Raw genomic sequence first — 12,990 nt, forward strand, 5'->3', positions numbered from 1 at the left:
TAGATTGCCCTCTGAAGTTTTGTTGACTTTTAGAGTCCAGGGAAGAATGGGCTGTATATTTTCAGCATTTCCCAATGTTCTAACACCGGGGTGGGCAAACTTTCAACTTTAAGGATCCTGGTCCTTTAACAATAATGTAGAAGAGAGAATTTCAGCAGGTGCAGCTTGTTGTATTTGAGATGACAAACTGCACCTACTGAAATTCCCTCTTTCATACAGTTGTTGAAGGTCCAGGATCCCTAAAGTTGAAAGTTTGCCCACCCCTGTTCTAACAGCTACCTTGTTGTAATGGGAGGTTTCTTAAATTTCCAAGTCTTTATAAAAATAACTTTAAATACTGCATCACTTTATCTCATCTTTTCCTTATGGACACATTTTCAAAATTCACTTTTAAGCTTCCTCTTATAATAGATAACACTATGATTGATATCGGCACAATTGGAAGTTTCTGGTGTGGGTTAAATAACAGCCTGCAAGAGCAGTGATATGGATCATGATGAGGCAAAGGGTTAACCACCACCCCCCAATCATCATCTTAATCAGAGCACTGCATGGCTGCTGTTTCATATATAAATCTTAATTTGACCCCTCAGATCCTTCAATCAGAAAGGCCAGAAGGTAATCTGGAACCTAAAGAGGCTAAGCATGATTATATCCACTGGGCAATTGCCTCTCCCCACAGTGACAATCTTGTGGCAGTGGTTCATAAACTTTGTGCTGCAGCATCCTGGAGCTCCAAAGTGAACTCATAGGAACACCATGGAATGTCCCCAGTGGTTTCTTCTTCCCAGCTTTCCCAGACTTTGACTTTTTAGCTAGGTCAAGATCACACCAACTTTGCGAGATCTTGCACTGTTCTTGTGTAAGCACACGAGATCTTAGGGGAGTGCTGACCTCCGGCAGTGTGTCACCACTGTGAAAGGAGGGTGCCGTGACCACAGTAAATTTTGGGACTGCTGATCTAGGGTCTCAACATCTGTGTTCAAATTGTGGGGGCACACATATATGGGAGCTCTTATTTCACAAGCTCCCCTGCCCTTGGTTTCCTTCAGTTTTATGCAAATCAGCATGCTGTAGCCATCTAAAACACAAAATGGGCCACCACACAAAGTAAGGGAGGTAGCGTGGCCTCTCTACCTCTACTTCGTAATTCAAGCAGTGCTCACACAAAAGCCTAGCATGAGATCTGTCTGGCTTAACCATGGACATTCTATACATTCAGAGATGTATTCACAAGATGCTCCTTGCAGCAATGATGTTGAATTTGCAAAACTCACGTTAAAACAGGCTAACATTTAATGCCATTCCGTCCCCCCCTTCCCACCAAGCTATTCACAGACTTTTGCCTTGCCAAACTTCATTTGAAACTTGTAATTTGTTCTCTGTTTTGCACTTGTTGTTCAGCAACTGAGTGGGCTGAGAAATACACAGGCTTCACTTTCTGTAATTAGCTACTAAATGCTATTAATTCTCCAAGAAATATTTTACATGTGTGGGGAGTCAATTTATTAAAGATTTAATGAAGGTTTCAGTCTAAAAGCTGCTGCAATGGAGTCCGTTTGGCATAGGGCGTATGTGTCAATAATCTCCATCCCTGGTTGCAATTTATGGTGTGGTTTCCAGCACCATCTCAGCACTTTGCAGTCATTACTATTGCACATTGCCAATATCTCAGGAGGGTTTGTGAGTTGCAATATCCCCATTTTGGAGCCATGGGTGTGAATTACCGTGAGATGAACATCTCAGGCCACAGCTGCTGAACACACACACACACACACACACACACACACACACACAGAGAGAGAGAGAGAGAGAGAGAGAGAGAGAGAGAGAGAGAGAGAGAGAGAGAGAATATTAGACAGGTTTTCTCATTGTCCAAAAAGCTTTATACATGAGAACAAGAGCAGAATAGCAAAGTAGCAAAACAGGAGCCCTTCTAGATCACAGCTGTTGTCTGACAGAAAACTGAATTCTTGTTCAAAAACAGAAAGGGAGATAGGAGTGAGTGAGAAAGTTTTGTCACGTACTTTTGTGGTAGAATGTAGATACCATTAAAAAAAAATTTAGACATGTGGTTGATCGCTTTTAAGAACATTGATTCTGTGGTGGCTTTATTTTGCTCTAACTTTGCATATTTCTTTGTTACATTAAATGTCTTTTGACAAGTAAATAAACTTATAGATGGGCAGCCCAATCCTAACCTGCACTGGAACAGGCAGGGCGGTTGGCCTACTCCATATCCAGCCCGGGACTGGGGCTGGCTGCAGCACAAGTCGGAGTAAGGGGAATGAACTCCCCTTACCCCATGTCGTACTGCAGCCAGCCCTATGGGGCTACTCGGATTGCTCGGATTGCAATGGAGTACTCCATTGGCTACTCGGATTTGAACCAGCTGACTCCAGAGGAGGTGTAAGGATGCCTTACAGCACGTTTATGACATTACTGGGCCGGCGCAAGGGAGAGAGTTCAGGATTGCACTCTGATTTTGATGGACTGACTGTATGAAAGTTCATAGAGCAATGTATTCACTTATAGTCTAGCACTATAGGTCAATTTTAGCAGTAAGGCCCAAGACTTACAAGACAACAAACACTGCCCCCATTATGTTTCAATGCTTTTTAATGCTGTAGCCTTTGAGAAATGTCCCACTGGTAACTGACCAAAATCCTGATCCCTTGGCACCGAGTCTGCCCAAATCTTACCACCATGTGTGTAGGCTTCCACTGAGGAACCAGATAGCAGTGGGAGTGAAAGGCTAACAAATTATGCTGCTTCCAAAAGTTGTTGAAAAGTTTGGGATTTGAGAGCTCTAAAACTCTTCTATGGAATCCTCACACACACACCCACCCCCACGTGTCCAATTGTTCCAAATCACTGGAACTTGTAAGGTTGAATTCATTGGATGTTGTCTCTGGCCAAAGAGTGTCAGTTTCTTATTAGAGACAAATAATGGTTATTATGAAAGTATGGTTCCAAAGCAAATAAAGAGCTTAAACCTATAAACTTTGTGTAAAGTTTGGCTCAAAGCCTCAAGTCTTCGCCAAGCTGAGGTGTATCTTTAAAGGTGATACTGCAAACAAAGACACATTGTTGGAAATGTACAATTTTCATTGTACAGTTCTGTAAAAAGGCCTGACGTCTTTATGAGCACAATTCCTAGCCAAACCCATTGCATACTTTCACTCACAGAAACGAGGAGCGAACGAGATGATGCTATGAGGAAAGCAGTAGTTGTAATTTTAAAGGTGAACTGCACCAAAAACAAGAGTCATGTTGATAAACTTAAACAGAAACAAGAATGATGATGAAGTGTTAAAATTCCAACAGGGCTTTTTCTTCTTGTCCTTAAAACACCTTAACATTGTAAGAAAGAAGAGAACTGAAAAGTATCCTTACTTTGTCAGAGCAATGCAGTTATTTTGAAAAACTACTTTATATGTATCTGGTATTATACAGCTCATTCACGCTCAGTCAGGCTCAGTCAAGCGGTGTGCTATAGAAATCCAATATTAACTGACCTTCAAACATTAGCAGTCAATACCATCAGGAATAACTAGACTAAAGCCATTGGCTTTTCCCCCCTTTAGTAGCAATTAGTGTAAAAATAAATCTGCTTCCAAAAAGATCCTTGAAATTACCCTTTGCATAATGTTGTTCTCGAATTGACTGAAGATATTTTTTGATCCTCCTGTATTTACTGCACAGTTGGCTAATATTTCACTGCTATATTTGACACCCAATGTGGTTTGATTTTTGCTTTTGACAGCTGACATGCAGTAGCATTTGTTGTTGCTGCTGTTGTTACTTAGAATGCTTACACACTGCTTTTCAATATTGCCAGGGTTGTGAAGGGTCAGCTGGAGTCGCTGAGATTGTGCCCAAGATGCAGGGGCAAGTCTGGAAGTGGGCACAAATATGTGTGACTATTCTCCATGGGCCAATGCCAATTTGATGGGGAAAATTGACCCAATCCAGATAATTAAAAAAAAAACAACTGAGTATAATAGCAATGGTTCCCAAACTATGGATCATGACCCACCATTGACTGTGTAAACTGGGCCATTCCCCCTTAAGGGGAGTGACCCAGTGATAGGATCCCCAATCACAGTGCCGCAGGGTCCCAAAAATATGTGAGTGTACCTGGGGGCTGCTGAAGTGTTCACAAGGGTCCTGGAAGCTTGCAGCCCCCTCCACGCAGCTGTGCAATGCTCCAATTGCCGAACGGAGCTCACTCACGCAAACCAGAAGTGGGCTCCATTTTGCAATTGGAGCGTTGTGCAGCCACGCAGAGGAAGCTGTGCAGGGGCTGCAAGCCTCCAGGACCCTTGTGGACTCTTCAGCAGCCCAAGGTACACCAAATATTGCTGGGACCCCACGGCGCCACCATTGCTGTGGCACCATCAGGATTTTCCTCCTTGCACCCGCCCCGCCCCCACAGAAACTTACAAGGTTCCTTACTTCCTGGGAGAAGTTTGGGAACCTCTGCTATAGAGGTATCTCTTCCTCTCCCCCCTGCACAGCGCCAGGTCTGCTTTCTGCTCACGAGGCCACTGTCTCTCCTCTCTTCCTCTCACCTCTCTCCCTCCCACCTGCCTGCTCACAGCTGCGTCAAGCTCCCCCCGCCCCCACCCCCCCCATGTACCAGCATAGTATTCATAGATAACGAGAACAGAGTCGCAGATATCAAGAAGAAGGGGGCAATTCTGCCCCTTGCGGATAAGCAAATTTACAGATAGCAATTGGTGTATAAAGAGAACTGACTGTATATAGAGAAAATCTGAAGACTGACTGCAACTTCAGGACTGGGCATTTTGTGTTGCCTATGAAGCTGGTCTAAAGTGAACTTGGAAGTGAATGCGGGGGTTCCTTGACAAATGACTTCTTTGAGGAATTTAAAGTGAATACCAACAGACTTGCAACAGAGCAGGGAAAGATACTGCACATTCTAAGCTGGGAGATTTCATCTAAAGTAAAATGCAAAGGGCATTTGGAGATCATCAAGCAAAACATGTGTTGAATTCCAACAGAAACTTACAATGCTTGGGTCCTGCCGGCAACATATCTCAGTGGTGCCTTGTACATCCTAACAGCTCACATATTCATATTCTAACTCCACGGAGGTCGATTGGGGAGCAGCAGAGTAAGAACATAAGAACATAAGAACAGCCCCACTGGATCAGGCCATAGGCCCATCTAGTCCAGCTTCCTGTATCTCACAGCGGCCCACCAAATGCCCCAGGGAGCACACCAGATAACAAGAGACCTCATCCTGGTGCCCTCCCCTACATCTGGCATTCTGATTGTATCTGGCATTCTGCAGAGTGATTGCTCATTACAGAATCCCAGCTTTAAATGCATTGTACCATAGCAAGCAGAACAAACGTCCGAGCTACTTCAAGATCTATTGCCTGGCTTCGTGATTTGCAAGGCAGTAACTCTGTGGTACTCAATGGAGTCAATGGAGTTACTGTGAGGCAAGCCGTCATATATCACGGGGCAGTTCCAAAGTCAGCAAGGTACCTGGGCAGCATTAATACCGCATCAAGATTTACGGCAAAGAGCATTGCCGTGTTTTTGCTGGCAGAAGTAAAATGCTATTTCATATTTAATTGAAGCCGAGGCACCCTTGAAATGCAACTGCAGCACCTGATTTGCTAAACAATGGATTCTTTGCGTTGAAAGTTGGTTAGTGTTGGTCAGATATTCGACTTTGCTCATGCTACACTATTAGAGGTTTTCTTTTTCTGTACTTTTTACCCATGCAATCCCCAAAGACACCAGACTGCAGCTTGGGATTTAACTGGGCCACTTTATTTAAACTTACGTACAGCAGGTCTAGGTGGGTATAAAACTTGGTTAGCGCTCCCCCGTGCGGAGCACTAAAGGTGGTGGAAACGAACCTGGCCATCTATCTCCCCCAGGGTCTCGTTGGGTGAACTATCCAACTCGAGGCCATTGCCCGTCCAAGGACACAAAAGGCCTGTTATTATCGCCCCAGAAGTGTCAGGGCAGCTGGACAGCATGCCCACAGACAAGCCTTGCCAGGACAGGTGCCAGTCCAGTCAAGGGGCTTGCTGACCCACCTCTTCAAGCTGGTCAGGCATCATGAGAGCGGGCCTGACACCCCTTGACTTTGCTGCCCTGGGTGGATACCCAAGTGTGCCTACCTGCCTATGGCCCACAAGCTACATGCCAAAGTGACCGAGAGGAATCTGCAAGTAGTTGATAAGGAGAAAAAATTCTTGTCTCTATCAAAAGCCAGTCTGGGGTAGGCAAAAAAAAACTGCCAGCCACAGCCAATCAAGCTGAGAACAAAAAATTCCTAACTAGCCCTTAACAGCAACCAGGTAATCTCAGACTGGACTAGAGGGAGGGAGGGCAGAGTAGCAACATTTTTTTAAGTATTGTTGCTTGTTTCTCTTTTCATTTTATTGTGTGGTTTCTTTTTTTATTATAATAAAGGTTAATTAAAACAGAGTTTGTGAGAAATACTTTGTTATTGCTACCTCTAAATGTTATGCAAATCCCATTAATTACATGCATGTATATATGCAAATCACCTGCAGACTTCAGGCTCATGAAATGTTTCCGATGTAGCCATCATTGTTAAATAAGCTGTTGACTTCTGTGCTAGATGGAAAGCAACCAGAAAATACATTCTTTATTTAATTTTCCTCTGAAAATGATGGAGACCATTAAGGTGTGCCATAGGAATGTGTTCTGATTTCGGAAACAGCATTGTTTCTACCAGGGGGTGGGGGTGGGTGGAAATGCTTAGAAGATAACCAAACTTTTAAAATGAGTTTTGTATTATCTAATAAGCTTTGTTATTTTGATGTTTCATTACCAAACACACCAGAGGGGCTAGTAAGTGTTTGTTTTGTTGCTAGAATTGGATCCTTACCTGTTCTGTCAGTTTATATAGTAGCAAATGGTCAAAGAAGGATGAGGATGTAAACACGGATCCCCTAAGCAAGGAGAAGGAAGAATGTTATGACTGGCAACAATTTTTGTAGTTGTGTACAGAATGATAAACAGCTGCTTGATGTACACTGTAACCTAAGGATAGCAAGACAGAATGTTCTTGACATGTCTCAGTGTAGCAATAGGGTGCATTTAGAGCAGTGGTTCCCAACCTGTGGTCCATGGGTGGTCCAAGAGACCCTGCAAAGTGTTCCACGAGGTCTCAGAAAGATATTTGTTTGTTTGATGTTTTTTTTTCGGCTGGTAGAGACAGTATTGTGATTAGTAGTGCAGCGGTTCTCAAACCTCTCAGGAGTAAATCTCCCAAGGTAGGTCTTGGCAGGAGAGGGGTGAAGGCAGCAATGTGATCCATATGATTGGACCACTTCTGGGGTCCAAGGGGGTATATTACTTACTGGGCAATGCAGCAGCCTCCAGGAACATAAGAACAGCCCCACTGGATCAGGCCATAGGCCCATCTAGTACAGCTTCCTGTATTTCACAGCGGCCCCACCAAATGCCCCAGGGAGCACACCTGGTAACAAGAGACCTGCATCCTGGTGCCTTCCCTTGCATCTGACATAGCCCATTTCTAAAATCAGGAGGTTGCACATACACATCATGGCTTGTAACCCGTAATGGATTTTTCCTCCAGAAACTTCACCACATCCTGTGGCAAGGAGTTCCACAGACCAACCACATGTTGAGTAAAGAAATATTTTCTTTTGTCTGTCCTAACTCTCCCAACACTCAATTTTAGTGGATGTCCCCTGGTTCTGGTGTTATGTGAGAGTGTAAAGGGCATCTCTCTATCCACTTTATCCTTCCCATGCATAATTTTGTATGTCTCAATCATGTCCCCCCTCAAGCATCTCTTTTCTAGGCTGAAGAGGCCCAAATGCCATAGCCTTTCCTCATAAGGAAGGTGCACCAGCCCAGTAATCATCTTAGTTGCCCTCTTTTGCACTTTTTCCATTTCTACTATATCCTTTTTGAGATGCGGTGACCAGAACTGGACACAATACTCCAGGTGTGGCCTTACCATCGATTTGTACAATGGCATTATAATACTAGCCGTTTTGTTCTCAATACCTTTTCTAATTATCCCAAGCATAGAATTGGCCTTCTTTACTGCCTCCGCACATTGGGTCGACACTTTCATCGACTTGTCCACCACCACCCCAAGATATCTCTCCTGATCTGTCACAGACAGCTCAGAACCCATTAGCCTATATGTAAAGTTTTGATTTTTTGCCCCAATGTGCATGACTTTACACTTACTGACATTGAAACGCATCTGCCATTTTGCTGCCCATTCTGCAAGTTTGGAGAGATCCTTCTGGAGCTCCTCACAATCACTTCCGGTCTTCACCACTTGGAAAAGTTTGGTGTCATCTGCAAACTTAGCCACCTCACTGCTCAACCCTGTCTCCAGGTCATTTATGAAGAGGTTGAAGAGCACTGGTCCCAGGACAGATCCTTGGGGCACACTGCTTTTCACTTCTCTCCATTGTGAAAATTGCCCATTGACACCCACTCTCTGTTTCCTGGTCTTCAACCAGTTCTCAATCCATGAGAGGACCTGTCCTCTAATTCCCTGACTGTGGAGTTTTTTCAGTAGTCTTTGGTGAGGGACCATGTCGAACGCCTTCTGAAAGTCCAGATATATAATGTCCATGGGTTCTCCTGCATCCACATGCCTGTTGACCTTTCCAAAGAATTCTAAAAGGTTTGTGAGGCACGACTTACCCTTACAGGAGGTGGCTCCCCAAGTCTTAGAATATACCGTTGTACTAATACAACGGTATATTACCGTTAGAATGTACCGTTGTACGAATATACCGTATAATGCCGTTGTACAAATCTATGGTAAGGCCACACCTGGAGTATTGCGTCCAGTTCTGGTCGCCGCATCTCAAAAAAGACATAGTGGAAATGGAAAAGGTGCAAAAGAGAGTGACTAAGATGATTACAGGGCTGGGGCACCTTCCTTATGAGGAAAGGCTACGGCGTTTGGGCCTCTTCAGCCTAGAAAAGAGACGCCTGAGGGGGGACATGATTGAGACATACCAAATTGTGCAGGGGATGGACAGAGTGGATAGGGAGATGCTCTTTACACTCTCACATAATACCAGAACCAGGGGACATCCACTAAAATTGAGTGTTGGGCGGGTTAGGACAGACAAAAGAAAATATTTCTTTACTCAGCGTGTGGTCAGTCTGTGGAACTCCTTGCCACAGGATGTGGTGCTGGCGTCTAGCCTAGACGCCTTTAAAAGGGGATTGGACAAGTTTCTGGAGGAAAAATCCATTATGGGGTACAAGCCATGATGTGTATGCGCAACCTCCTGATTTTAGAAATGGGTTAAGTCAGAATGCCAGATGTAGGGGAGGGCACCAGGATGAGGTCTCTTGTTATCTGGTGTGCTCCCTGTGGCATTTGGTGGGCCGCTGTGAGATACAGGAAGCTGGACTAGATGGGCCTATGGCCTGATCCAGTGGGGCTGTTCTTATGTTCTTAATACTAAAAATAAGCAATCAGAAACCACTTCCGGTTTTGCAATCATAAACCAGAAGTGGTTTCCGATCACTTATTTTTAGTATTGGGGAGCCCTGCAGAGGACTCCACAGGTCTTCCCGCACTTCCTGGAGGCTGCTGCATCCAGTAAGTAATATACCCCCTCAGCCCCCGGCAATGGCACAATCCTAGAGATAACATTGCTGCCTTCCCCCTTCCACCACTCCTTAAGGGGCCAGAGACTGAGGCTCTCAGGCTGGGACACTGCAATGTCCCAGTTTGAGAACCTCAGGATTAGAGGTTGAAGGCAGCAGAGGTGAAGAAGGGAAGAAGGAGCAAGACAGTATCTTTTAAGAACATTTTTAAGAGGAAATTGTTTGAAACTTAACAGTGTCGCTCAAAGCATTGAGAACATAATTGACTTGCTGCTGTATAAAATCAAGGCATTGCTCCCCCATACCATGATTTTTAAAAAGGCATTTGGCATTTTTTTAGTTGTCTTGTTGCAAATCAGAACATGTCTGATTAGCCTGAAGACCTCCCAAAGGTTAGGTGAGAAATATAAAATATAACCATATGGGCTCATCTAAAGATGCAAAGTATCAATCCAACATAGTCACGAAAGGATATACTTTATATAATGTTCTCAGTGCATCTTACCGTGTGTTCTTCAGTTTAATGGGTTCACTATAAACCACTGTATGAGCTGTATGAGCTGTATTCCTTCCGATTTGACCTTTCGGGTTATTATTTCAGGTATCCCCAGAGTGATACAAATCAATGTTGGTTTACTGAAAGCCAAGCATTCTCCATTGTTTTCATACTATTTATTTCTTCTTATGAAAGTTTTGATTATACTTTTCTCTAATAAGACCCAAAGTGGTTAACAAAAGATAAAAATGCATGGTAATGTAGCATGTGGTAGATTCCCCTGAGTCAAATCAAATCCAACCAAGGCAGGCTTCAAGGCAGAGGTGGCCCGAGCCTTCTTCAGGGGGGTGGGGGAACCTATGGCACATGTGCCCAAGGCAACACATGAAAAAATTGCGGGCATGCGACATGCACTGCCCTTGAAGCTTTAAGCCCCATCTATAATGAATAAATATTTAATGATTATCATTACAGTCAAATGAAGCAATGAATGATTTTTTTTGTTTTTATAAACTGGGAGCAGTGAGAAGTGTTCACAGGAGCTGGGCCAGTTGCAAGAACATTTGATGTCAGGTGATGCACTTTGAAATTCTCACAGACCCAGCGGGCCTACAAGATAATTTTTTTAGAGGATGATCATCAATTTGGGCACACACTCTTAAGAACATTTCACCAGCTCTGCTCTAGGCCAATTTGAAATCCCTCCCACTTCATGTCCTATTGTATGCTGAGCAGTATAACATTAGTACATTAATTAATTAGAGGCAGTGGCATACTAAGGTCATTTGGCAACCGGGGCCCATAAATTATTGGTCCCTTCCATGACAAAATTATTTTCAGTAGCAGTAATGACATGAAATGAATAATAATAATGGCCAGAGAAGAAACGCAGACAGAGAACATGTACACACGCGCACACACACACACACACACACACACACACAGAGTTCAATAAAATGTTCTCTGTGTAAGTGTTATATATATACTAACTTTTTAAGTTTGTATATTTATATATAACTTTGTATATATAATCATATCAATAAACATGCTTCTCTTGCAGGTACATACAGCCAGTGCTAACAAAATTGTGACTGCAGCCAGGGTTACCCCCACCACCATCACTACCTTGGGATGACCTCTCTGACACTCCCTACAGCCTGGCACCCAGGGCTACAGCCCCTCCAGCCACCCTCTTTGAAAGCCACTGGTTGGAGGGACAACAACATGTAAGCAAGGCTAGATGAAATGCATGAATCTTCTCCTACAGTAGTGGCCCTCTCTTCTAACAGCAGTAATTGTTTCATTGGTTATTGTTTGTTGGATATTTCTATGTTTTCCAATCTTAGTAACCTGCTTTTTAACTTTTTGTTCCTGCTAGAAGGTCCAAGATGTATCGTTCTTGTTCTAAAAGGTCACACTGTAATGTTGCTCGCAGTCTGTTGGTGCAGTAAAGGTCTTCTATGCAAGCGACTTTGTTGTATGTGAAACTACTGATCTTATGAGAAGAAAAGAGAAGTCCTGCTGGATCAGTTTCTAAGGCCCATCTAGTCCAGCATTCAGTTTCCCACAGTGGTCCATTGACTGCCTTTGTGAAGTCTAACAGCCGGAGAGAGAGACATACTTCTCTCCCACCATTGCTTCCCTGCAACTGGTATTCAGAGGCAGAGTGCTGTTGTACCTGGAAGTAGCACAGAGTCATCATCCTCAGCTCTGCCAGCAATTAAATGATCAAGAATTGCCCCAGATGCTATTTTCTTATTTTCATTTTTAATTTTGGTAATTCAGCTATTGGTGATGTCACAAGGTTGCCAAACCAGTGAAAAATGGGGGGAGGGGAGAAGCTGGTACATGGGCAAGCCCAGTAGTAAAAGAAGAGGAAGGAAGGAGAGCAAACAGAGATCACCATCGTATTCGGCACTTCTTGTGCTTTTACAAGCAAAATTGTGTGTGTCCATCCCCAAAATCATCAACCACCTTTGCGGAGAGGAAAAGCAACTGCGCTTTAAACCAAACATGAGTTGCTTTGAGTGCCTCTTAGGAGGTGGAAAGGCAGCATACGAATGTCTAGAAAAGTAGATATTACACTATAGTGGTCAATGCTGATTGATTTCTACACCCCCTTTAAATTCAGAAGGACTCCTCAGAACCACTTATGTTAAACAGTGTAATACATTTACATTGGGGCTGCTTCTTCCCCCTCTGACACAGGGCATTGCTTTCGGGTAAGCACACCTTCCCTTCAACAAGCCTGTTCTCATTAGTTCATTAGGGCTATTCCCATCAATTTTCATGCCAGCCCATTCTGCCAACCACTGGCAGTTGAGTGGTCCACTGCCTGGCGGTGCATCTTTTACTCTCTTAAATATTTATTAATCTGGGCGAAGCACTACCCCAGATTTATGGGCATGTTACGTGAGCAGCCACCCTGTACAGCCATCAAGGGGCTGCTTTGAGTTTGGTGTCCAACTGCAAGGTCAATCAACCATACCAGCAGGTCCTGGAGTAACTTTATTAGCTCGTGCACAAGCGACAAATTACTAGTACAAAAATCAGCAGAGAAACCAGTCTCCAAGTGCCTGCATATCTCTTTTACAGTATCAAAGAGTCCCACCCCATATCAAGCCTCGTCTTCCCTTATCCATGTTTACTATATTCCTTCCCTGCCCTTTGAGCCCTCAGGCACCATCTTTAATAAACCGTACCCTTGGGTCTTTGTTGGTAGCCTTGCATCATTTCTTCCAGCTCACATTACCAGCGTAACATGTTTTAGCAACCATGCAGCCATATAGCAGGCATCATCACAAACACAGATGAGAACAGTTGTATTCATTTCAATTTATTTGTTTATTAAATGGAAG

The sequence above is a fragment of the Tiliqua scincoides genome, chromosome 1, assembly GCF_035046505.1.
Source record: "Tiliqua scincoides isolate rTilSci1 chromosome 1, rTilSci1.hap2, whole genome shotgun sequence".
In the NCBI taxonomy this organism is placed as follows: domain Eukaryota; kingdom Metazoa; phylum Chordata; class Lepidosauria; order Squamata; family Scincidae; genus Tiliqua; species Tiliqua scincoides.